The sequence below is a fragment of the Halichoerus grypus genome, chromosome X (assembly GCF_964656455.1).
Source record: "Halichoerus grypus chromosome X, mHalGry1.hap1.1, whole genome shotgun sequence".
NCBI classification, from domain to species: Eukaryota; Metazoa; Chordata; class Mammalia; order Carnivora; family Phocidae; genus Halichoerus; species Halichoerus grypus.
The window spans coordinates 83,667,945-83,695,906 of NC_135727.1; the positions used below are offsets into that span (position 1 = coordinate 83,667,945).

The window sequence follows — 27,962 nt, forward strand, 5'->3', positions numbered from 1 at the left end:
CCAAGAAAAAAGAGAAAGGGCTCAAATAAATAAAATCACAAATGAGAGAGGAGAAATAACAACCAACACCACAGAAATACAAATAACTATAAGAATATTATGAAAAACTGTATGCCAACAAATTGGACAACTTGGAAGAAATGGATAAATTCCTAGAAACATATAACCTACCAAAACTGAAACAGGAAGAAATAGAAAATTTGAACAGACTGATAACTAGCAAGAAAATTGAGTCGGTAATCAAAAAACTCCCAACAAATAAAAGTCCAGGACCAGATGTCTTCACAGGTGAATTTTACCAAGCATTCAAAGAAGAGTTACTACTTATTCTTCTCAAAATATTCCAAAGAATGGAAAAGGAAAGAAATCTTCCAAATTCACTCTATGAGGCCAGCATTATCCTGATACCAAAATGGAATAACGACAGTACTAAAAAAGAAAACTACAGGCCAGTATCACTGATGAATATAGATGCAAAAGTTCTTAATAAAATTGTAGCCAACCAAACTCAACAATACATTAAAAAATCATTCAACACAATCAAATGGGTTTTATTCCTGGGTTGCCAGTGTTGTTCAATATTCACAAATCAATCAACATCATACATCATATCAATAAAAGAAAGGATAAGAACCATATGATCATTTGAATACATGCCGAAAAAAGCATTTGACAAAGTACAACATCCATTCGTGATAAAAAGCCTTCCACAAAGTAGGTTTAGAAGGAACATACCTCAAAACAATAAAGACCATATATGAAAAACCCAAAACTCACAACATCCTCAGTGGGGAAAAACTGAGGTTTCCTCTAAGGTCAGGAAGAAGACAAGGAAGTCTACTTTCACCACTTTTATTCAACATAGTACTGGAAGTCCCAGTCATAGCAATCAGCAACAAAAAAGAAATAAAAGGCACCCAAATCAGTAAAGAAGAAGTAAAACATTACTAATTGCAAATGGCATGACTCAATATATAGAAAACCCAAAAGACTCCAACAAAAAACTGCTAGATATTATAAACAAATTCAGCATAGTTGCAGGATACAAAATCAATGTACAGAAATCTGTTGCATAGACACATGAAAAAGTGCTCAACATCGCTCGGCATCAGGGAAAACCAAATCAAAACCTCAATGAGATACCACCTCACAGCAGTCAGAATGGCTAAAATTAACAAGTCAGGAAACAACAGATGTTGCCGAGGATGTGGAGAAGGGGAACCCTCCTACACTGTTGGTGGGATTGCAAGCTGGTACAGCCACTCTGGAGAACAGTGTGGAGGTTCCTCAAAAAGTTGAAAATAGAGCTACCCTACAACCCTGCGATTGCACTACTGGGTATTTACTGTAAAGATACAAAGGTACGTGCACCCCGATGTTTATAGCAGCAATGTCCACAATGGCCAGACCATGGAAAGAGCCAAGATGTCCATCAACAGATGAATGGATAAGGTAGATGTGGTATATATATACAATGGAACATTATGCAGCCATCAAAAAAACCCAAAATCTTGCCATTTGCAACGACGTGGATGGAGCTGGAGGGTATTATGCTAAGCAAAATAAGCCAATCAGAGAAAGACATGTATCATATGATCTCACTGATATGAGGAATTCTTAATGTCAGGAAACAAACTGAGGGTTGCTGGAGTGGTGGGGGGTGGGAGGGATGGGGTGGCTGGGTGGTAGACATTGGGAAGGGTATGTGCTATGGTGAGCGCTGTGAATTGTGTAAGACTGATGAATCACAGACCTGTACCTCTGAAACAAATAATACATTATATGTTAAAAAAAGAAGAAGAAGAAGAAGATAGCAGGAGGTGAAGAATGAAGGGGAGAAAATCAGAAGGGGAGACAAACCATGAGAGACTATGGACTCTGAGAAAGAAACTGAGGATTCTAGAGGGGAGGGGCGTGAGGGGATGGGTTAGCCTGGTGATGGGTATTAAAGAGGGCACATATTGAATGGAGCACTGGGTGTTTTACACAATGAATCATGGAACACTACATCAAAAACTAACGATGTAATGTATGGTGATTAACATAACATAATAAAATTAATTTAAAAATAAAGAAATCTGTTGCATTTCTATTTATCACTAATGAAGCCACAGAGAGATTAAGGAAACAATATGGGAAATTTAAGAAACAAACTAGCAAAGGAAAATAAGAGAAAAACTAAGAAACAGACTCGTAACTATAGGGAGCAAACTGATGGACACCAGAAGGGAGGTGAGTGGGATAATGGGTGACAAAGGTGATGAGGATTAAAGAATACAATTATCATAATGAACCCTGAGTAATGTATAGAATTGTCCAATCACATATCGTACACCTGAAACTAATAAAACACTATGTTAACCATACTGGTATTAAAATTAAAAACTTAATAAAATACTCTTCTTTGGAGATCTAATTTAAAAATTTAAAATTTTTTTGGATGGAGTAGGACCCATCTGGTAGAATGTGCCATTCAAAGCTACTGTATCTTTGCTATTTTTCTATCTGGATGATTTTTTTTTAATTATGTTATGTTAGTCACCATACAGTACATCATTAGTTTTTGATGCAGTGTTCCATGATTCATTGTTTGTGTATGACACTCAGTGCTCCATGCAATATGTGCACTCGTTAATACCCATCACAGAGCTAACGCATCCCCCCACCCCCCTCCCCTCTAAAATCTTGAGTTTGTTTCCTGGAGTCCATTGTCTCTCATGGTTCACCTCCCCCTCCAATTTCCCCCCCTTCATTTTTCCCTTCCTTCTCCTAATGTCCTCCATGTTATTCCTTATGTTCCACAAATAAGTGAAACCATATGATAATTGACTTTCTCTGCTTGACTTATTTCACTTCGCATAATCTCCACCAATTCCATCCATGTTGATGCAAAAGTTGGGTATTCATCCTTTCAGATGGCTGAGTAATATTCCATTGGATATATGGACCACATCTGCTTTATCCATTCATCTGTTGAAGGGCATCTCGGCTCTTCCCACAGTTTGGCTATTGCGGACATTGTTGCTATGAACATTGGGGTGCGTATGGCCCTTCTTTTCCCTACATCTGTATCTTTGGACTAATGCCCAGTAGTGGAATTGCTGGGTCATAGGGTAGCTCTACTTTTAACTTTTTGAGACACCTCCAAACTGTTTCCCAAAGTGGCTGTATCAACTTGCATTCCCACCAACAGTGTAAGAGGGTTCCCCTTTCTCCACAACCTCTCCAATGTTTGTGTTTCTTGCCTTGTCAATTTTTGCCATTCTAACTAGTATAAGGTGGTATCTCAATGTGAAGGGATGGAGAACCATTTTTCATGCCAATGGATTTCAAAAGAAAGCTGGCGTAGCAATTCTCATACAAGACAAATTAGATTTTAAGCTAAAGACTGTAGTTATAGGTACAGAAGGACACTATATCATGCTTAAAGTGTCTATCCAACAAGAGGATCTAACAATTGTAAATACCTATGCCCCCAACATGGGAGCAGCCAACTACATAAGCCAACTGTTAACCAAAATAAAGAGACATATTGATAATAATATGTTAATAGTAGGAGACTATTAACAGGAAAATCATCTAAGCAGAAAATCAACAAAGAAACAAGAGCTTTGAATGACACACTGGACCAGATGGACCTCATAGATATATACAGAAGATTCCACCCTAAAACAACAGAATACTCATTCTTCTCAAGCACACATGGAACTTTCTCCAGAATAAACCACATACTGGGTCACAAATCAGGTCTCAACCGATACCAAAAGATTGAGATTATTCCCTGCATATTCTCAGACCACAGTGCTTTGAAACTGGAACACAAACACAAGAAAAAAATTGGAAGAAATTCAAACACTTGGAAGCTAAAGACCATTCTGCTTAAGAACGTTTGGGTCAACCAGGAAATCAAAGAACTTAAACAATTCAGGGAAACCAATGAGAAGGAAAACACATCAGTCCAAAACCTATGGGATACAGCAAAGGCTGTATGGGATCATCCCTAATCTGGGGAATGAAACAAACATTCAAGTCCTAGAGGCAGAGAGGACCCCTCCTAAGATCAAGGAAAACAGGCCATAGGTCCAAAACCTATGGGATACAGCAAAGGTCCTAAGGGGGAAATACATAGCCATCCAAGCCTCACTCAAAAAAATAGAAAAATCCCCAATTCACCAACTAATTTTACACCTTAAAGAACTGGAGGAAAACAACAAATGATGCCTAAGCCATGCATTAAAAGAGAATTAAGATTAGAGCAGAGATCAATGAACTAGAAACCAGAAATTCAGTAGAGCAGATCAATGAAGCTAGAAGCTTGTTCTTTGAATTAGTAAGATTGATAAACCACTAGCCAGACTTATCCAAAAGAAAAGAGAAAGGATGCAAATTAATAAAATTATGAATGAAAGGGGAGAGATCACAACTAATACCAAGGAAATAGAAACAATTATTGGAAATTATTATCAACAACTCTATGCCAATAAATTAAGCAACCTGGAAGAAATGGATGCCTTCCTGGATACTTATAAACTACCAAGACTGAAACAGGAAGAATTTGACAACCTGAATAGACCAATAACTAGTAACAACATTGAAGCAGTGATCAAAAACCTCCAAAAAGGGCGCCTGGGTGGCTCAGTCGTTAAGCGTCTGCCTTCGGCTCAGGTCATGATCCCAGGGTCCTGGGATCGAGTCCCATATCGGGCTCCCTGCTACGCGGGAAGCCTGCTTCTCCCTCTCCTACTCCGCCTGCTTGTGTTCCTGCTCTCACTGTGTCTCTCTCTGTCAAATAAATAAATAAAATCTTTAAAAAAAAAAAAAAAAAAAAAAACCTCCAAAAAACAAGGGTCCAGGACCTGTTGGATTCCCTGGGGAATTCTACCAAACATTCAAAGAAGAAATAATACCTATTCTCCTGAAGCTGTTTCAAAAAATAGAAACAGAAAGAAAACTTCCAGACTCATTCTATGAGGCAAGCATTATCTTGATCCCCAAACCAGGTAAAAACCCCATCAAAAAGGAGAATTTCAGACGATTATCCTTGATGAAAATGGATTCCAAAATTCTCAACAAAATCCTAGCTAATAGGATCCAACAGTACATTAAACGGGTCATCCACCACAACCAAGTGGGATTTATTGCCAGGATGCAAGGGTGTTTCAACATTCACATATCAATCAAGGGTGTTTCAACATTCACATACACATTAATAAGAGGAGAGAGAAGAACCATATGGTCCTCTCAATTGATGCAGAAAAAGCATTTGACAAAATACAGCATCCTTTCCTCATTAAAACTCTTCAGAGTGTAGGGATAGAGGGAACATTCCTCAAGTTCATAAAAACCATCTATGAAAAGCCCACAGCGAATATCATCCTCAATGAGGAAAAGCTGAGAGCCTTTCCCTTAAGATCAGGAACACGACAAGGATGCCCACTCTCGCCACTATTGTTCAACGTAGTACTAGAAATCCTAGCAACAGCAATCAGACAACAAAAAGAAATAAAATGTATTCAAATTGGCAAAGAAGAAGTCAAACTCTCTCTTTTCGCAGACGACATGATACTTTATGTGGAAAACCCAAATGACTCTATCTCTAAATTACTAGAACTCATCCAGCAATTCAGTAATGTGGCAGGATACAAAATCGATGCACAGAAACCAGTTGCTTTCCTATACACTAATAATGTAATTGTAGAAAGAGAAATTAAGGAATCGATTCCATTTAGAATAGCACCAAAAACCATAAGACACCTTGGAATAAACCTAACCAAAGAGGTGAAGTATATATTTTCGTATCTCGATGATCTATCCATTGATATGTTTGGTGTCTTCATCTGTTTCTATTGGTGTCAAAGTTCCATACTCTTCCTGTATTACTATAGATGTTTTTTTTCCTTTTTATGTTAATAGTTGCTTTATGAATTTGGGTGCTCCCATGTTGGGTACATAAATATCTTCTTGTTTGACTATTGTGATTATCATTATGTAGTGTCTTTCTTTGTTTCTTGTTACAGTATTTGTTTTAAAGTCTATTTTTTCCAGTATTGCTATCCTTTCACTTCCATTTGCATGTTAAATGCTTTTCTTATTATCATTTTGATTTCAGCCATCATGTGTCCTTAGGTCTTAAGTGAATCGGTTGAAGCCAGGATATAGATGGGTCTTGGTTTTTTATCCATTCAATCACCTTATGTGTTTTAATTGAAGCATTTCATCCATATACACAAAGTAATTATTGATAGGGATGCACTTACTGCCATTTTGTTTCTTGTTTTATGGCTTTTTTTTTTTTTAGTTCTCTGTTCTTTCCTTCCCTTTTCATGTGGTTTTATGGTTTTTATAGTGATATGCTTGACTTCCATCTCCTTTATTTTTTGACAAGTTTTTGATTTGTAGTTACCATTAGGCTTATATATAACATTCTATGCATATAGTAATTTATATTAAATTGATGGCCACTTAAGTTTGAACTATTTTAAATGTACTAATTTTTTAACACTGCCCCCTACATTTTATGCATGTTTTCATTTTAACATCTTTATACTGTGAATGCCTTAACAGATTTTTATAGATATAATTTTACCAATGTTGTGCCTTTTTTTTTTTTTAACTTCTACTTAACAATTTTCCTTTCCACTCAGAATCTTCTTTAACATTTGGTAAGGCTGGTTTAGTGGTGATGAGTTCCTTTTACTTTGTCTAGGAATTTTTTTTTTCTCTCTCTCCTTCTGTTCTGAATGATAGCCTTACTGGATAGAGTACTCTGGTTGCCATTTTTGTTTTTGTTTTTTCTTTCAGCACTTTTACTATATCATGCCACTTTCTTCTGGCCTGCAAAGTTTCTGCTGAACAATCCACTGATACCCCTATGGGGTTTCCCTTGTACTTAACTGTTTTCTTTTGCTCCTTTTAAAATTCTCTCTTTATCACTACTTTTTGCCATTTTAAATATTATCTGTCTTGGCGTGGACATCCTTGGGCAATTTTGGGGGGGGGGGTCTCAGTTCTTCTTGGATCTGGATGTTTGTTTTCTTCAAATAAATTTTATGCCCCCTTTTCTCTCTTCTGGGATTGCTATAATGTGAATGTTACACTTTATTATGTCACCAAGTCCCTTTAATCTATTTTCTTTTTTATTTTTTTCTTTCTCTTGTTCAGCTTGTTTTTCATTACTCTGTCCTCCAAGTCACTCACCTGTTCTTCTGCTTCCTCTTGTCTAATATTTATCCCTTCTGGTGTAAATTTCGGTTACTGAGATCTTAATTTCTGGTTGGTTCTTTTTTATGTTTTCTACCTCTTTGTTGAGTGTCTCACTGAGGTCCTCTATTCTTTTCTCAAGTCCAGTGAATATCTTTGTGACCATTACTTTAAATTCTCTGTCAGGCATATTACTTATTTCAGGTTTTTTGGGGTTCTTTTTGTTGTTGTTGTTTGTTTGTTTTAGCTCTCCTGCTTTGATTTTATCTTGTTCTTCCATTTGGGACATATTCCTCTATCTCCTCATTTTGTCTCTCTTCATCTGTTTCTCTATGGCAGAATTTCAGCTATGTCTCCTGCTCTTGATAGTAATGGCCTTATCAAGAAGAGGTCCTATAGTGTTCTGCAGTGCAATGTCCCCTGTTCATGAGAACCTGGTACTTCAGGGGTGTCTCCCTTGTGCATTGTGTGTGCCCTACTATTGTGGCTAAGCCTCATTTGCCTTCAGTCCAGCCATCTGCAATGCCTTTCTTGGCCTGTCATAGGCAGGGTTTTTTTCTGTGTTGTTAGTGGGCCAGTCTAAGGCAGCTTTGGGCTTGTTAGGTTAGACGTGGTGTTTGCCAGAGCTGTAGTGGCACCCAACTACAGATGCTCTCCTTGTGTTGTCTTTTGAGAAGGTTTCATTGGTGGGTGGGGCCTGGAGTCAGAACATATGTTTGCCCTATCCTAACTGTTGGGGATGCAGTCAAACCATTGTGTGGGGTTTCCTTCCCCTCTCCTTGGGTCAGGAGTCACTTTGGGGTGGTTCTTGCCCTGTTGGGGCTCCTTGCACATGCCATGTTTGTGGTGCCACTTTGATGGTCTCTTGTCAAGAGTATGTTGGATAGGTTGGGTCTTCAAGAGAATATAGGGCAGGGCGCATGGTGCCATTAAGGTCCATGCAGGTCCACTGTAGGTGGAAACTTGCAGCCACCCTGGAAAATACCTTCTGGGGCTGGGCTGGAGGGGACAGATCTGCAGAAGAGCATGGGGGCATGGTACACTCTTAGCAAGCTAGGTGAAGAGTGTCTGCTCTGCCCTGGTCTGTGTATCTAGGCTGGAGGGTGAGGAAGAGAAATGGTGCTCGCCAGCTCTTTTGTTCTTAGATGTCTCCTGAAGATCCCTACTCTTCCAGCATACACTCTGAGATTAGTAAACAAATCTCCCTCTCATATACCCCAAGTATTTTTCAAACTGCTGCTTCTATGCTGTATCTCAGCAGAACTGTTGTGCTGTCCCATTAAGGGCAGCAACTCAGTTTCCTATCACTTCCTGGCTCTACAAGAGCCAAGCTGGCTGATTTTTAAAGTTCCAGGTATTCCGTCCCACTGATAGTAAGAACTTGTGAGGTTATGTCACTCTGGTTTTCAAAGCCAAATGTTATAGGGATTCGTCTTCCTAGTGATGGTTCTTCATGCCTTGTGTGGGGTCTGCTCCTCTCCCCTCTCCACGCTTGAAGCCTCCCTCCCTCCTTCAGACAGTCCCATGGGCCAATTTGTCTCCCAACTACATCTCCATCCTTACTCCATTTTTCGATGTGACCTCATTACATTAAGCTGTGGAGAGTCTGTTCTTCCAGTGTTTGGGTCATTTTCTGCATTATTTATACTGATGTGGATGTTTTCTAGCTGTATCCATGGGATGGGGTAAGCCTATGATCCTCCTACTCCACCATCTTCCCTGGAAGTTCTAACTTTCATAAATGCTTTCAACTGAGACACGCTATTTTTTTAATATAGAGCATTTTAGAAGTAAAGTGGAATATTACAAAAAGCAAGCACATCAACCATTTTGACCAGGAAAATAGTTAATATGTAGAAGAATAAGAAGTACCATAGAATAGATAGATAGAATAGAAATAGTAAAGTGAGGAGAATGTACTGGGAATTTAATTCTTTTTCAGATTTTACCCTTTATATCCCCCACACACTTCCCTGATATTTTCACACTACAAAAAATGAGTAGATGGTCATCTGTAGGGGAAAAAAAGTCATATTTTGACAACAATTTTAGTAATATTTTGTATTTGGTGTTATTATAAAACATTTACTAAAAACTCACAATTTACTAGATGGTAGTCATATAGAACTAACAGAGCAATGAGAGACAAAATTTATTGGGACCTTAATGGATTTATAGGAATTCAAAGTTACACAGCAAGGACTGAGTGTCACAAAAGATAGCATTGATTGGCTGCTGCAGCACCATCTCACAGGGGTCATTTGCCTTGGTGAGTTCACTAGAATCCAGGCCATGGCCTTCAATCTTAGACGTCTACAGCCTGATCTTGGTTATGTCCCAGAATTCATCCAAATTCAGGAGGTGAAATTATGCTGATTATATCATAAGACTGAAAGATATAAACACAGAAGGAGAATTTATTAATTTATATTGAGAAATGCAAGTATCATACAGGTCAGATATGACTGTTGAGAAGATAACACACTTTCCCTTCTAGGTGGATTACAAGAAAAACAGAATTATTAGAGCATTTCTTCACAAACATAAAATGTAAGGCATAGGATGCTGGTAACTGGCATCTTGCTTTATATCTGATGAGTCTGACTGCACAGTGAAGATTCATCTGTCACATAGACCAGATCTTTCCATCACCCTAGGAGTTTTTCCTTAAGAAAAGTGCTGGAATGTCTTTCTCTGTGTTTCTCATTTTTATAGGCTTCCTTAACTGATCAGCTGGCCCCATGTTGACCCTCTTAGCCTTCAACATATTCTTATGTTCCTTAGAAGATCTGTATTTATTTTTTTAAGATTTTATTCATTTATTTGTCAGAGAGAGAGGGCACAAGCAGGAGGAGTGGCAGAGGGAGAAGCAGGCTCCCCGCCGGGCAAGGAGCCCAATGCAGGACCCAATTCCAGGATCCTGGGATCATGACCTGAGCCAAAGGTAGACCCTTAACCGACTGAGACACCCAGGCATCCCATATTTATTTACACAAGTGATACATGAATATAATGGAACTGTATGTAATCCAAACACCATACACAAAACTTTTGCCAACAAACTTCTGCCTTTCTTCAGTCTATCTCCAGAAGACAACACAAGTATAAGTTCTTCCTAGACTTTTCTTTATGCGTTTAAATGTACACAGCAATAGTATTTACAGTAATATAAAGCTTTAGATAAGAGGTTTTGAATATAAGTTAAATCATACCATACTTACTATTCCGCTAATTGTTTTGATCCACTTAATGTCACAATGATTTTCTGTATCAAAATATAACTTTCCCAATATTTCAACTGCCTCACGATATTACATTGCATAACAGAATAATTTATTTAGCATTCCTCTCTTAAAAAGCACTTAGTATACATACAACTTTTCTTTATTGCAAACAACAAAGTGTATTTATTCATATGTAGGAATGTTTTCATAGTTTTCATAAATAAAATATGTATTAAAGAGCATACACATTAAAGTTTTGATATTGTATTGTATTAAAAATTACACTCTCATAGACAGTGTATATTTCACCACATTCTTCTTAAAACTGAAGATTATGAAGACTTTGATTATTGGAAGTATGACTGGCTAAAAGTGGTATCTCATATTGAATGATATTTCCATGATAGTCACGAAATCAATTTATTATTGGACATTCATATTTTGAACTTCTAAGAACTCTCTTTTTCTATTGAGTTATTTGTGTTTTTGTATTACTATATTAGTGTTTTGTACATTTTGGAAACTAATGTATCCATAATATGTCTTTGAAGTGTTATCACATTGTATACAAATTGTTTTCTAAGTTTGTTTATGATGTCTCTGATCATAAAAGTTGAGTGTTGTATATAAAAATATTTTATTTTCAAGGTAATAGATATTCAAACAAGGGAAACAATGTGAAATGTATAAAGATATTAATAATATCTCCCAACAAACTCCCTTCCCAATTTCCAAGGTTAACAAATGTTGAAAGTCTGAGGTGGTAGTGACATCAGCAAGTTGACAGTATAGAAGTTTCCAATGCTCCTCCCCTCACAGAAACATCAATTTGAGTGGCAATCCATACAAAAACACACCTTTCCAGGAGCTGAAGGTTCCAGGTGAGGGATTAAAGCACCAGGGTGGAGTACAGACATAGAAAAAGATGCACTAAAAAGGGTAGCAAAGACTCTCAAATTACCCCGAAATGATGGCAGCCTAGCACAGAGACACTGTTCCCATGGAGGAAAGAGAGTTACATGAATACCTGAATTCACTACGGACCCAATCATAAGGCCTAAATCAGTGCCAGGCCAGCCCCCATGGCCCCAGGCACCAGGTAGGTTCCCAAGGACCCAGGTACCTAGCCCACTCTAGTGCCAAGGTGGCCCACAAAGACACAGGACCCAGACAAGCTCCTAGAGACCCAGTCTCCTGGCCCACCACAGCACCTTGTCAACCCCTGTGGACACACCCTCCAGACCACTTCCCAGAGACACAGCCTCTAGACCATCTCCTGCTGCACAAGGCACCAAGCTTCTCTTAGCATCAGATAGGGTTTCATGGACCTAGAACCTGACCCTCCACTGTGCCAGGCTGGTCCCCAGAAACCTAATGTCAAAACCCACCCCATGATATGGTAGCCCCCATGGACCCAGACTTTTGACTGGCTCCTCTTGCTCCCGACCCACAAACTGCCCTAGCACTGGGCAAGCCCCATCAGAATCAGCTACCAAACAACCTCTTGTGGAATCTGGGTCCCAACCACACCCAGCACCAGGCCATCCCCTGCAGATCAAATCACTAAGCCATCACCTGCAGTCCTAGACTCCTGGCTAATGCCATGGCTCTGGGTTAACCACAGCACCAGGCTTGCCCCCAGAAGATCTAGGCTCTAGGCCAGCTCCCAGGCTGATGGTCAGCCCCAGTGCTAGGCCAAATATCAAAGACACAGACTCTAGTGTGGTTCCTATTAACCTAGAATCCTGACGCCCTTTACAGTGGACCCCGACACCAGGCCCACCCATCATACACAAACACCAGTCCATTCCCAGGGACACAGGTTCCAGGTCAATCCCTCTAGACCCAAGCACTAGGCCTGGAGAATCAGACCTGTCTGCTGGAGGACTCCACCTGCAAGACTACCCAAGACTCCACTAAAAGGGCCAACCAGAATCTCTGAACAGGTTGACTGGTAAAGAGATTTTCTTGCAAAAGGAAGTATGTAAAAAATAGAAGAGATGCTTACTTCTTCAAATGCACAGGCACCAATACAAGGCCACAAGAATCACAAATCATTAAAGAAACATAATAGCAACAAAGGAAACTAATATAGTGCCTCTAAAGAAATGGAAATCTCTGAATTGTCAGATCAAGAATTCAGAAGAATCCTCTTAAAGAAATTTACAGAACTATAAGACAACACAATAGACAACTAAATAAAATTAGGAAAACAATTCATGAAAAAAAGTGAAAAGTTCAACAAAGACATAGAAAACTTAAAAAAAAAAAAAAAAAAAAAAACAGGAACCAGAGCTAAGATGTCAGCATAGTAAGGAGGACCCTAGGGTAGCCTCATCCTTCAAACACAGCTAGATAACTATAAAATCATTCTGAATACCCAAGAAATTGACCTGTGGACTGGCAGAGCAAACTGCACAACCAAGAGGTGGAGAGAGGCCACATAGAGGAAGGTGGAGACAAGGATTTGGGGAGAAACAGATCACTGGAGCTGTGTTGGGGAGAAAGGCCTAGTCTAAGAGAAAAGCAAAAGAGAGTGGAGCACACAGGGATATGCACAAGAAGAACACTTCCCCAAAGCCATTGGCTGGGAAAACGAGGGAGGCTGACTTTCATAAGTTTTTGTAACCAGTAGGGCTCAAAGACTGGAGTTTTAAAGGTCTGTGGGCTTGGCTGGGATTGAGACTTGAGGGCACTGCTCTATTCCCAGGAAAGAGGGCAGGCAAGCAACCCTGGAGCACAGGGTACAATCTGAGGATTGACTAAGGTGCACAGGGAGAGACTGTTCACTCTTCTTGGAGCACATCTGTGAGAGGAGGCATTGCCTCTCTGGAACAAAGGAGCTGGCAGGTACCATTTCATACCACTGCCTCTAAGCATAGGCACAGAGATACCTGCTGAGGGCAACTAACCTGGACACTGGCAATTTAGCCTGCATTGCTCCAAATCCCACACCCCTGCCCTTGGGTGTGACTGCCCTTCTGGGTCAAAACTGCATCAGTCCCAGTATGGTGAGACACTCCTCCAGAAGACCAGCATAGGTCCCCACGATATCAGATCCCTAAAGTCTGGAGTTTTAAGTCAGCAGGCTTGGCTGTTATAGAATCCAAAGGGCACTATGCTGCTGAAGGCAGGCAAGCAACCAGGAGACAGTGTGAAAACAGTGATCTGAAAAATACCAAGGATACATGAGGTGAAATAATTCATTCTTCTGGGAGAGATTACCTGAGATCAGCGAGAATGGATTCCCATCTCTGAGGACAAAGGAGTGGAATGGTGCCATTTCCCTCCCCCACCCATCAACATAAATAAACTTCAGTAAACACCACAGCATCGACACTGGCTGCCTAACCTATTTATACCAACTCTCACCACCCTGAACTCTGCTGGTACTGTTTTTTCAGGCAAGTGTGCCTAATGAACAAAGCAGTGGGAACCTTCAACAGAAGACCAGCACACACCACCACATGCACCATGTCTACTGACCATAGAGTTCTGCAAATCTTCAGTTCTAGCGGAAATAGAATCAGGTCTTCTTTAAAAAGCAGAACAGAGTACACTCTACTTAAAACTCCCAACACTCTGGCCAAGGTCTAAACAATGCCCACTGCAGGGAAGGAGAACCTCTGCTGAGGACTGACCTGAATGATAGGACAGCCAAAACAGCAGCAGAGGACACACAGCACACACCAGAGACACTTCATGAAGAGCCAGGCCCTGGATATTATATGACTGCTTTTTCATAAAACCATTACCTTCAGGAGCAGGAAACACACATGATATTCTAACAAAGAGAAGACGGAAACATAGACAAAATGCCAAGAAGGAGAAATTCATCCCAAGAGAAAGAACAAGAAAAGGTCACAGACAGAGATCTAATCAAAACATAAGTAAAGAGAAAGAGGGTTGGGAAGATGGCAGAGGAGTAGGGGACCCTAATTTTGCCTGGTCCCTGGAAATCAGCTACATAGTTATCAAATCATTTTGAACACCTGCAAAACCAACTGGAGATCTGAGAAAAGAATTGTTATAATTCTACAAATAGAAAAGCAAACACTTTTTGCAAGGGAGTAGGTGCAGAGACGTGAATCTGAGGCAATATATCAGAAAATAAACCATGGGGAGAGGGAGCCTCCTAAGCCAGGTACCCAAAATTGTTAAAAGAAGCAGAGTGCAAAATTGGAACTTTTAGAAGTTTGCCTGAAAGGCGCTCAGGAGGTGGAGCAGGGCAGAATCCCAGGTGGGACAGCGTGGTCTCAGGATCCCTGGGGTCACAAAAATAACAGGGGTGCCTGAGTGTGGCAGAGTTCCCAGGTATGGGAGCTGGGAAGCTGGTTGCAAACAGCGAGCCCAGGTGCCAGCTTTCTGCTCCATGTTGCCATAAACTGTGAACTACTGTGCAGTTCTGTGACCACACTTGGAGCAGGGGCCCAGCAAGAGGCAGAACCACGGGGAGACCCCCCCTCCCACCCCCAGGAGGAACTGCATGGGTGCTTGCCACAGGGGTCCATAAAGTTTGGATACTCGCAATGGGGTCATGTGCCTGAGATAAAAACGCTCCATCACAGGCTGGGTGAACAGAGTTCAGACAGAAACCAAGGAGACAGGAGCAATTGACTGCTTTTCTGTTAGAGCTCACTGAAGAGTAAAGGGTGTGAACTATCAGCTCCAAGGCTAGAGATCAGGGTGCCGAAATTTTCATCTCCAACACCAACTCTGGAGTGGCTTACACTAAGTCCGGCCCCCTGGCAAGGGGGGGGGGGATGAATTCCACCTGAACAAATACTCCTGAGAATCAGTTCAACAGGGCCTTCCCCCAGAAAACCAGCAGGAACTTCCAGCTAATACCAAGTTTACCAATCAAACAGAACTGTAGAACTCCAGCTCTTGGGGTAAGAAGTATATATCCTTCGCGTTTTTTTCTTCTTATTTTTAATCCTTCAGTTTTATATTTTATATTCCTTTTCAGCTATTTTCTTATTTTATCACCTACTTTTAAAGTCTTTTCAGGGCGCCTGGGTGGCTCAGTTGGTTAAGCGACTGCCTTCGGCTCAGGTCATGACCCTGGAGTCCCGGGATCGAGTCCCGCATCGGGATCCCTGCTGAACAGGGAGCCTGCTTCTCCCTCTAACCCTCCCCCCTCTCATGCTCTCTCTATCTCATTCTCTCTCTCAAATAAATAAATAAAATCTTTAAAAAAAAAGTCCTTTTTAATTTTCATTTTTACACTTATGGTAAATAAATAAACGAAGTAAATATTTCATTTTTGGCTTCCTTTCATTGTATTCAACTTCATTTATATATGAGTTTTTCATTCTTTCATATTTTGGGATCTAGATTCTTATAACAAACAGACCAAAATATACCCAGGATCTATTTTATTGTTCTGTTCTGTTCAACTTCCTGTATGATTTTATTCTCATTATTTCCTTTTATTTCTTTATGGTTTCTGTTCTCTTCTGATTTGTGTAGTGTATATTTCTCTGGTGTCATTATCATTCTTTAGTCATTCAATTTCTTTTTTTTTATGATGTTATTAATAAAAATATATCTTTTTTTAAAATTTTATTATGTTATGTTAGTCACCATACAATACATCATTAGTTTTCGATGTAGTGATCCACGATCCATTGTTTTCGTATAACACCCAGTGCTCCATGCAGTACATGCCCTCCTTAATACCATCACCGGGCTAACCAACACCCCCTCCCCCCTCCCCTCTAAAACCATGTTTCCTTCTCAGGTCCATAGTCTCTCATGGTTCATCTCTCCCTCCAATTCCCCCTGCCCATTTTTCCCTTCCTTCTCCTAATGTCCTCCATGTTATTCCTTATGTTCCACAAATAAGTGAAACCATATGATAATTGACTTTCTCTGCTTGACTTATTTCACTTAGCATAATCTCCTCCAGTCCCATCCATGTTGATGTAAAAGTTGGGTATTCATCTTTTCTGATGGCTGAGTAATATTCCATTGTATATATGGACCACATCTTCTTTATCCATTCATCTGTTGAAGGGCATCTCGGCTCTTTCCACAGTTTGGCTATTGCGGACATTGCTGCTATGAACATTGGGGTGCATATGACCCTTCTTTTCACTACATCTGTGTCTTTGGGGTAAATACCCAGGAGTGCAATTGCTGGGTCATAGGGTAGCTCTATTTTTAAATTTTTGAGGAACCTCCACACTGTTTTCCAAAGTGGCTCTACCAACTTGCATTCCCACCAACAGTGTAAGAGGGTTCCCCTTTCTCCACAACCTCTCCAACATTTGTTGTTTCTTTCCCTGTCCATTTTTGCCATTCTAACTGGTGTAAGGTGGTATCTCAATGTGGTTTTGATTTGGATTTCCCTGATGGCTAATGATGATGAACATTTTTTCATGTGTCTGTTAGCCATTTGTATGTCTTCTTTGGAGAAGTGTCTGTTCATCTCTTCTGCCCACTTTTTGACTTGATTATTTGTTTTTTGGGTGTTGAGTTTGAGAAGTTCTTTATAGATCTTGGATACCAGCCCTTTATCCGTAGTGTCATTTGCAAATATCTTCTCCCATTCTGTGGGTTGCCTCTTTGTTTTCTTGACTGTTTCCTTTGCTGTGCAGAAGCTTTTGATCTTGATGAAGTCCCAAAAGTTCATTTTTGCTTTTGTTTCACTAGCTTTTGGAGATGTATCTTGAAAGAAGTTGCTGTGGCCAATGTCAAAGAGATTACTGCCTATGTTCTCCTCGAGGATTTTGAAGGAATCCTGTCTCACATTGAGGTCTTTCATCCACTTTGAGTTTATCTTTGTGAATGGTGTTAGGGAATGGTCGAGTTTCATTCTTCTGCATGTGGCTGTCCAATTTTCCCAGCACCATTTATTGAATGGTGTCTTTCACCATTTCACCAAAAGACAGAAAAGACTGTCTTTTTTCCATTGCATGTTTTTTCCTGCTTTGTCAAAGATTATTTGACCATAAAGTTGAGGGTCCATACCTGGGTTCTCTATTCTGTTCCATTGGTCTGTATGTCTGTTTTTGTGCCAGTACCATGCTGTCTTGGTGATCACAGCTTTGTAATATAGCTTGAAATCGGGCAACGTGATGCCCCCAGCTTTGTTTTTCTTTTTCAAAATTTCCTTCGTGATTCGGGGTCTTTTCTGATTCCATACAAATTTTAGGATTGTTTGTTCCAGCACTTTGAAAAATGTCATTGGAATTTTGATCGGCATGGCGTTGAAGGTATAGATTGCTTTGGGTAGCGTAGACATTTTAACAAAGTTTATTCTTCCGATCCATGAGCATGGAATATTTTTCCATCTTTTTGTGTCTTCTTCCATTTCTTTCATGAGTGTTTTGTAGTTCCTAGAGTATAGATCCTTTACCTCTTTGGTTAGGTTTATTCCGAGGTATCTTATGTTTTTTGGTGCTATTGTAAATGGAATCGTTTCTCTAATTTCCCTTTCTACAGTTGCGTTGTTAGTGTATAAGAAAGCAACTGATTTCTGTGCATTGATTTTGTATCCTGCCACATTACTGAATTGCTGGATGAGTTCTAGTAATTTGGGGGTGCAGTCTTTTGGATTTTCCACATAAAGTATCATGTCGTCTGCGAAAAGAGAGAGTTTGACTTCTTCTTTGCCAATTTGAATACCTTTTATTTCTTTTTGTTGTCTGATTGCTGTTGCTAGGACTTCTAGTACTATGTTGAACAATAGTGGAGGGAGTGTGCATCCTTGATGTGTTCCTGATCGTAAGGGAAAGGCTCTCAGCCTTTCCCCATTGAGGATGGTATTCGCTGTGGGTTTTTCATAGATGGATTTTATGAGTTTGAGGAATGTTCCCTCTATCCCTATACTATGAAGAGTTTAAATCAGGAAAGTATGCTGTATTTTGTCAAATGCTTTTTCTGCATCAACTGAGAGGACCATATGGTTCTTCTCCCTCCTCTTATTAATGTGCTCCATCACATTGATTGATTTGCGAATGTTGAACCACCCTTGCATCCCGGGGATAAATCCCACTTGGTCGTGGTGGATGATCCTTTGAATGTATTGTTGGATCCTATTAGCTAAGATTTTGTTGAGGATTTTGGAATCCATATTCATCAGGGATATCGGTCTGAAATTCTCCTTTTTGATGGGGTCTTTGCCTGGTTTGGGGATTAAGGTAATGCTGGCCTAAAGAATGAGTTTGGAAGTTTTCCTTCTGTTTCTATTTTTTGAAACAGCTTCAGTAGGTATTAATTCTTCTTTGAAAGTTTGGTAGAATTCCCCAGGGAATCCATCAGGCCCTGGATTCTTGTTTTTTGGGAGGTTTTTGATCACTGCTTCAATCTCGTTACTGGTTATTGGCCTATTCAGGTTGTCTATTTCTTCCTGTTTCAGTCTTGGCAGCTTATAGGTTTCCAGGAAGGCCTCCATTTCATCCAGATTGCTCAGTTTATTGGCATATAGTTGTTGATAATAATTTCTAATAATTGTTTCTATTGCCTTGGTCTTAGTCGTGATCTCTCCCCTTTCATTCATAATTTTATTAATTTGGGTCCTTTCTCTTTTGTTTTGGATAAGTCTGGCCAGTGGATTATCAATCTTATTAATTCTTTCAAAGAACCAACTTCTAGTTTCATTGATCTGATCTACTGTGTTTCTGGTTTCTAATTCATTGATTTTTGGCTCTATTATTATTTCTTTTCTATTGCATGGTTTAGGCATCGCTTGTTGCTTTTTCTCTACTTCTTTAAGGTGTAGAGTTAGTTGGTGAATTCGGGGTTTTTCTATTTTTTGAGTGAGGCTTGGATGGCTATGTATTTCCCCCATAGGACTGCCTTTGCTGTATCCCATAAGTTTTGGACCGATGTGTTTTCGTTCTCATTGATTTCCATGAACTGTTTAAGTTCTATTTGATGTCCTGGTTGACCCAAACATTCTTGAGCAGAGTGGTCTTTAGCCTCCAAGTGTTTGAATTTCTGCCAATTTTTTTCTTGTGATTGAGTTCCAGTTTTAAAGCATTGTGGTCTGAGAATATGCAGGGAATAATCTCAATCTTTTGGTATTGGTTGAGACCTGATTTGTGACCCAGTATATGGTCTACTCTGGAGAAAGTTCCATGTGCGCTCGAGAAGAATGAGTATTCTGTTGTTTTAGAGTGGAATGTTCTGTAAATATCTATGAGGTCCATGTGGTCCAATGTATCATTCAAAGCTCTTGTTTCCTTGTTGATTTTCTGCTTAGATGATCTGTCCATTGCTGAGAGTGGAGTATTGAGGTCTCCTACAATTAACGTATTGTTCTCAATATGACTCTTTATTTTGGTTAACAGTGGGCTTATGTAGATGGCTGCTCCCACGTTGGGGGCATAGATATTTACAACTGTTAGATCTTCTTGTTGGATAGACCCTTTAAGAATGATATAGTGTCCTTCTGTGTCTCTTAATTCAGACTTTAGTTTAAAATCTAATTGGTCTGATATAAGAATTGCTACCCCAGCTTTTTTTTGAGGCCCGCTGGCATGGAAGATAGATCTCCATCCCTTCACTTTCAGTCTGGATGTATCTTTTTTTCAAAATGAGTCTCTTGTAGACAGCATATGGATGGGTCCTGTCTTTTTATCCAATCTGCAACCCTGTGCCGTTTTATGGGAGCGTTTAGGCCATTCACGTTGAGAGTGATTATTGAAAGATATGAATTAATTGTCATCATGTTGCCTGTGAAGACGTTGTTTTTATAGATTGTCCCTGTAAATTTCTGTTGTAGATCACTCTTGGGGTCTTTCTCCTTTTATAGAACCCTCCTTAATATTTCTTGCAGGGCCGGCTTAGTGGTCACATATTCTTTCATCTTCTGCCGGTCGTGGAAGCTCTGCATCTCTCCATCCATTCTAAATGAAAGCCTTGCCAGATAAAGTATTCTTGGCTGCATGTTCTTCTCATTTAGTACCCTGAATATGTCTTGCCAGGCCTTTCTGGCTTGCCAGGTCTGTGTGGATAGGTCTGACGTTATTCTGATGTTCCTCCCTCTGTACGTAAGGAATCTCTTCCCCTAACTGCCCTTAAGATGGTTTCCTTGGTTCTAAGATTTGCAAGTTTTACTATTACATGCCGGGTTGTTGGCCTGTTTTCCTTGATCTTGGAAGGGGTCCTCTCTGCCTCTAGGACGCGAATGTTTGTTTCATTCCCCAGATTAGGGAAGTTCTCAGCTATGATTTGCTCAAATACATCTTCTGGTCCTCTCTCTCTCTCCACTCCCTCTGGGATTCCAATTATTCTGACATTGGAATGCCTCATGGTGTCACTTATTTCTCTGATTCTATTTTCATGGATTCTGAGTTGTTTTTCCCTGGCTTCCTCTTTTCCCTTTTTATCTATTATACTGTCTTCCAGGTCGCTTATTCTCTCTTCTCTCTCAGTTACCCTAGCTCTTAGATTATCTAGATTGGATTGGATCTCATTGATAGCATTTTAAGTTCTTCCAATTCCCCTTTTATTTCTGCCCTTAGAGACTCTATGTTGCCATTAATTGATTTCTCCATTCTAGCCATTGTCTTCACAATTGCTAGCCTGAATTCCATCTCCGACATCTTGGTTATATCTGAATCCATTTGTAAATCTGCAGCATAAGTCATAATCTCTGAGTCTTTTCTGTTTTGGGGGCTCCTCCTCCTAGTCATTCTGTGGATGGGTGTTTGAGGGAATGTATAGAGTCCAAATTATTGACCAGAACCCAAGCAAGATGCACCTGTTTTCTTGGGACCTTAGGGTTGCTGGCCTCTTGTTTTCCCAGCCTGTCTTCTGGGGAGGGGCCTGCCGCACTGTTACTCAGGCAACCCTGTTTGGGCGGAGTTGCCCTGCGCCCCTGTGGTGGGGGATGGGCTCAGTGGGAATCAGTCTTTGGGGCTTTTGTTCTCTGGCGCCTTTCCCTGGCGGCTTTCTGCGTCTCTTCCGTGAGTCAGAGCAGAAGAGACCGTTTCCAACCCTCTGCCTCAGAGCACAGAGACCTCAGTCTGTTCTTCAGTGAGCTCTCCAGGCCACAGTGTCTCCGTTTCTGTCCATGCTGCTATAAACTGCAGCGTCCTGGGTTGTGTGCGCCTCCGCAGCGCTCCCAGTCCTGCCTCCAGGTTGGGGCGCGTCACTGCCCTTTGTGCTTCTAAAGCTGCCAGCCGCTCCCAGTTCACGTGCGCGCGCAACTCCGCCGCTTGGGGTTCTGTCCCGGGGACGGCAGTTCGCGTGCACGGGACTCCGCCGCTCGGGGTTTCCACCCCAGGGGTTGCAGTTCACCGGCGGGACCCCGGCGCACCGGGTTTCCGTCTCGGAGGCTGCACTTCGCGTGCACACGACCGTGGCTCTGGGTTTCTGTCCAGAGGGGCTGCGGTTCACGAGCGTGCGACCCCATCAGTCTGATTTTCCACCCCAGGGACTGCCCTAAAGTCCTTTCCCGACGCTACCGGTCTGCGAGTCTGTGCCCCGCCCGCAGCGCGCGAGGCTGTCAGTCACCGGCGGTGTAGGATCCCCACGTCCAGGCACCTTCCGGCTGCCGTTTATCCTCCAATATCTGCCCGCAGAATCACGGCTCTCCGCTTCGCACCTCAAAACCAACCACCTGCGATATTCTGTTTGTAGAGATCCAGATCTTCTTACATCTCAGGCTGGTTTCGTGGGTGCTCAGAGTGGTCTGGTAGATATCCAACTCAATTCCAGGGACCAGTTGAAATAGGGTCCCCTACTCCTCTACCATCTTTCCCCCTAGTCCTTCAATTTCTTATTTTATTTTCCCTTTCATCTATTTTTTTATTTTGTTAATTATTTTTAAGCCTTCTTTAATTTTCATATTTAAACCTATGTTTTATATTTTTTTTCATTTTTGGCCTACTTTCATTGTATCCAATTTCATTTTTGCATTTGTGTATATATATATATATTTTTTTTTTCCTCCCTTTCCTATTTTGGGATCTAGTTTCTTCTAACAAACACACCAAAATACACCCAGGATCTAGTTTATTGTTCTCATGTGTTAAACTTCTTTGTTTAATTTTATTCTCATTTTCTTTCTTTTTGGTTTCTGTTCTCTTCTGATTTGCGTAGTTATATTTTACTGGTGTTGTTGATATTTTTCTATTTTCCCTCTCTTTCATTTATTCTTTTCTGCACATAATGACAAGATCAAAGAACTAACCCCAAAAAAGAGAACAAGAGGCAGTACTCATTGCCAGGTGTTTAATAACTATGGATACAAGATGTTGGAACTAGAATTCAAATAACAATTATAAAGATATTAGCTAGGCTTGAAAATAGCATAGCAGACACTAGAGAATCCCTTACTGGAGAAATAAAAGACTAAAATATAAGCAGGTCAAAATAAAAAAGGCTATTACTGAGATTCAATAAAAAATGGAGGCTCTAACTGTTAGGATAAACAAGGCAGAAGAGAGAGTCAGTGATATAGAAGACAGTGATGGAAAATAAGGAAGCTGAGACAAAGAGAGATAAACAACTACTGGATCATGAGGGTAGGATTTGAGAGATCAGCAATACCATAAACCAAAATAATATTAGAATAATTAGGGCCCCAGAGGAAGAGGACAGAGATAGGGAATTTGAACAAATTATACTGAAAACTTCCCTAATCTGGGGAAGGAAACGAGCATTCAACTCCATAAGGCACAGAGAACCACCCTCAAAATCAATAAAAACAGGTCAACACCTCAACATATAATAGTGAAGCTTGCAAATTTCAGAGGTAAAGAGAAAATCCTGAAAGTAGCTCAGGAAAAAAGGTCCTTAATATACAAGGATAGAAACATAAGGCTGGAGGCAGACCTGTCCACAGAGACCTGGCAGGCCAGAAAGGACTAACACGATATATTCAAGGTGCTAAATCAGAAAAATATGCAGCCAAGAATACCTTATCCAGCAAGGTTCTCATTCAGAATAGAAGGAGAAATAAAGAGCTTCAAGGGCAAACAGAAACTAAAAGAATTTGTGATCCCTAAACCAGGCCTACAGGAAATACTGAAGGAAATACTTTAAGTGAAGAGAGAACCCAAAAGTAACAAAGATCAGAAAGGAACAGAGACAATATACAGAAAGAGTGACTTTATAGGTAATACAATGGCACTAAATTCATATCTTTCAATAATTACTATGAGTAAATGAGCTAAATGCACCAATGAAAAGACACAGGGTATCTGATTGGATAAAAAAGCAATACCCATCAACCTACTGTCTACAAGAGACTCATTTGAGACCCAAAGACACTGGCAGATTGAAAATGAGGGGAGAAACATTTATCATACATTATCATACTAATGGATATCAAAAGAAAGTTGGAGTAGCAATCCTTATATCACAGAAATTAGATTTTAAACCAAAGACTACAATAAGAGATGAAAAGGGACACTATATCATAATTAAAGGGTCTCTCCAACAAGAACATTTAACAATTTAAAATATTTATGCCCCCAGTGTGGGAGCAGCCAATTATATAAACCAATAAATAACAAAATTAAAGAAACACATTGATAAAAATATATCAGTAGTATGGGACTTCCAACACCCCACTCACAGCAATGGACAGATCATCTAAGCAGAAAATCAAAAAGAAAACAAAGGCTTTGAATGACACACTGGACCAGATGGACTTCACATATATACTCAGAGCATTTCATCCTAAAGCAAAAAAAATACACATTCTTTTTGAGTGCACATGGAACATTCTCCAGAATAGATCACATACTGGCTCACAAATCAGGTCTGAACTAGTACAAAAAAACTGAGATTATACCATGCATATTTTCAGACCACAATGCTTGCTATAAAACACGAACTCAATCACAAGAGAAAATTTGGAAGGAAGACAAATACATGGAGGTTAAAAAGCATCCTACTAAAGAATGAATGGGTCAACCAGGAAATTAAAGAAGAACTTTAAAAACTCATGGGAACAAATGAAAATGAAAACACAACTATTCAAAAACTTTGGGATGCAGCAAAAGAGGCCCTAAGAGGGAAGTATATAGCAATGCAAGCCTTTCTCAAGCAACAAGAAAAGTCTGAAATACATACCCTAACCTTACACCTCAAGGAGTTGGATAAAGAGCAGCAAATAAAGCCTAAATCCAGCAGGAAAAGAAAAATAATAAATATTAGAGCTAAAAATAATGAAATAAAAATCAAAAGAAGAGTAGAACAGAACAATGAAACTAGGAGCTGTTTCTTTGAAAAAATTAATAAGATTGATAAACCCCTAGCCAGACTTACCAAAAAGAAAAGACAAAGGACACAAATAAATAAGATCATGAATAAAAGAGGAGAGATCACAACAAACACTGAAGAAATACAAACAATTATAAGAATATATTAGGAGCAAATATGCTGACAAATTAGGCAATCTGAAAGAAATGGATGCATTCCTAGAAACATAAAAACTACCAAAACTTAAACAGGAAGTAATAGAAAACCTAAACAGACCAAAACCAGCAAATAATTTGAATACAAACAAGAGTCCAGGACTGAATGGCTTCCCAGGGTAATTCTACAAACAAAATTAAAGAAGGTTTAACACCTTTTCTTCTTCTTCCTCCTTCCTCCTTCCTCCTTCTTCCTCCTTCCTCCTCCTCCTCCTTCTTCTTCCTTTTCTTTTCTTTTCTTTTTCTTTCTTTCTTTCTTTCTTTCTTTCTTTCTTTCTTTCTTTTTCTTTCTTCTTTCTTTCTTTCTTCTTCTTTCTTTTTCTTTCTTCTTTTTCTTTCTTTCTTCTTCTCCTTCTCCTCTTTTCCCTCTTCTTCTTCTTCTTCTTCTTGTTTTTTAGTTTATTTATCTGAGAGAGACAGACAGAGAGACAGAGAGAAAACGAGAGAGAGCACAAGCAGGGAGGAGAGGGAGAAGCAGGTTCCCTGTGAACAGGGAGTCTGATGTGGGGCTCGATCCCAGGACCCTGAGATCATGACCTGAGCCCAAGGCAGACGCTTAATCAACTGAGCTACCCAGGCACCCTAACACTTATTCTTCTGAAACTGTTTCAAAAAATAGAAATGGAAGGAAAACTTCCAAACTCTCTCTATGAGGTCAGCATTACCTTGATCCTAAAACCAGACAAAGACCCCACCAAAAAGGAGAATTACAGACCAATATCCCTGATGAACATGGATGCCAAAATTCTCGCCAAGATACTAGCCAATAGGATCCAACTGCATAGTAAAAGGATTATTCACCATGACCAAGTGGGATTTATTCCTGGGCTGCAAGGATAGTTCAACATCCGCAAATCAATCAATATGGATACACCACATTAATAAAAGAAAAGACAAGAACCATATGATCCCCTCAATGGATACAGGAAAAAAAATTGACAAAATACAGCATCCTTTCTTGATTAAAACTCTCCACAGTGTAGGGATAGAGGGAACATACCTCAGCATCATAAAAGCCATATACCAAAAGCCCAAAGAGAATATCATTCTCAATGGGGAAAAACTGAGAGCTTTTGCCCTAAGGTCAGGAACACAACAGGGATGTCTACTCTCACCACTGCTGTTCAACATAATACTGGAAGTCCTAGCCTCAGCAATCAGACAACAAAAAGAAGCAGAGGAATGAACCAATGATAGAGAAGACAAAATAAGGGAAAATAATGAAGCTGAAGCAATGTCCACAGTAGCCAAACTGTGGAAGGAGCTGAGATGCCCTTCAACAGATGAATGGATAAAGATATGGTTCATATATACAATGGAATATTACCTCAGCCATCAGAAAGGATGAATACCCACCATTTGCATTGACATGGATGGAACTGGAGGGGATTATGCTAAGTGAAGTAAGTCAAGCAGAGAAAGACAATTATGGTTTCACTCATATGGGAACATAAGGAATAGCACAGAGGATCACAAGGGAAGGGAGGGAAAACTGAATGGGAAGAAATCAGAGAAGGATACAAACCATAAGAGACTCTGGACTCCGAGAAACAAACTGAGGGTTACAGAGGGGGAGGGGGTGGGGGGATGGAGTAACCAGGTGATGGGTATTAAGGAGGGCATGTGTTGTGATGAGCACTGGGTGTTATATGCAACTAATGATCGTTGAACACTACATCAAAACTGATGATATACTATATGATGGCTAACAATATAATAAAAAAAGAGAAAAGAATGAAGCTGAGAAAAGACAGAAAGAAGAACAATGGAACATGAGAATAGACCCAGGGAACTGATGACTTCATAAAGTGTAATAACATTCATATCATAGAAGTCCCCAAAGAATAAGAGAGAGAAAAGGGGGAGGATGGTTTATTGGAGGAAATTACAGCTGAAAACGTCCCTAAACTGGGGAAGTAAACAGACACATATATCCGGGAGGCACAGAGAACTTCCATCAAAACCAACAAAAGCAAATCAACACCATGACACATCATAGTTAAATTTTCAATATATAGAAATAAAGAGGAGGGAAGGAGTTAAGACGGCAGAGCAGTAGGGGGATCCTAGACTTGCCTTGTCCCTCGAACACAGCTAGATACATGTCAAATCATTCCAAACACCCAAGAAACCAATCTGAATGTAGAGAAAAAAACTACAGAACTAGAGGGAGAAAAGAAGCTGCATTATAAAAGATAGGAGGTGCAGAGTCACGATTCTGTGGAGAAAAGAATCATGGGTGCTATGGAGAGGAAGGGGGCCTTAATCGTGGAGAGAGGACAGAGAGGGATAGAGAGAAAACAGAGAGAAAGTGGCCTGCAGGGGTTTGAACAAGAGAAACACTTCCCCAAAACCACTGAGTGGGAAAACTAGAGCAGCTGATTATCACAAGTTTTACAAGCAGCAGAGCCCAATGTTTGAAGCTTTAGAAGTCTTCCCCACCACTAGGTAGAGACTGGCAGGCATAGTTGTGCTTCTGTGGGGAAGGAGGGCAAAGGCCCGGGAGTACACATTCTGGATTGAGGATCCCTGGGGTTGCACTAGGAGAGACAGTTCATCTTAAAGTGCATTTGGGAGAGGTGGATTGGCCTCTCAGGGGACAAAAGAGCTGGTGGGCACCAATGTGCTGCCCTGTACATTAGCATAAAGACAGACACCTGGTAAGGGCAGCAAAACTGGGTGCTGGCTATTTGCTGAGCTTTATCATAAACTCCCAGCCCCTGCATGAATGTATGACTGGTTTTGTGGGACAAACCAGAACCAGCCACAGCACGGGAAGACCCTCCTCCAGAAGATCAATGTGGATCTGGACTGCACCAGGACCATAAAATTTGGAGGTGTGAAAAACAGCCATGCAACTGAGATAAAACAGGAGTACTGTGCTGTCTGGCAGGTAGACAACTCGGACACAGACAGAGTGAAGGCAGGGATCTGAGGGAAGATGGGGACACAAGAAGGGAGACAGGTATAAGTTCCCCACTCTGGAGACCACAGATTAGGGCAACTACATACCCCCACCCCACTAATCAGCACTGACAGAATTCAGTGAGAAACACAGCGCACCCAGGGGAGACTGGAGCCACTTACATCAAGCCCCGCCCCCATGAGACCTGCAGGTGCGTGTTCACTAGGGCAGGTCAGCCTGAGAAACAGTACA

General features: G+C 40.4%; 1 protein-coding gene across 2 annotated transcripts in view; it reads right to left on the reverse strand.

Moving 5' to 3' along the window:
• Nucleotides 1-9,337: 9,337 nt before the first annotated feature.
• The window catches only part of LOC118549733 (negative regulator of P-body association), a 159,145-nt gene continuing 140,520 nt past the window's right edge, over nt 9,338-27,962 (reverse strand). For both annotated transcript variants that reach the window (XM_078065450.1, XM_078065452.1), the window contains exon 3: nt 9,338-9,589. The gene's annotated coding sequence lies outside the window, so the exon portion shown is untranslated. The remainder of the gene's footprint in view (nt 9,590-27,962) is intronic.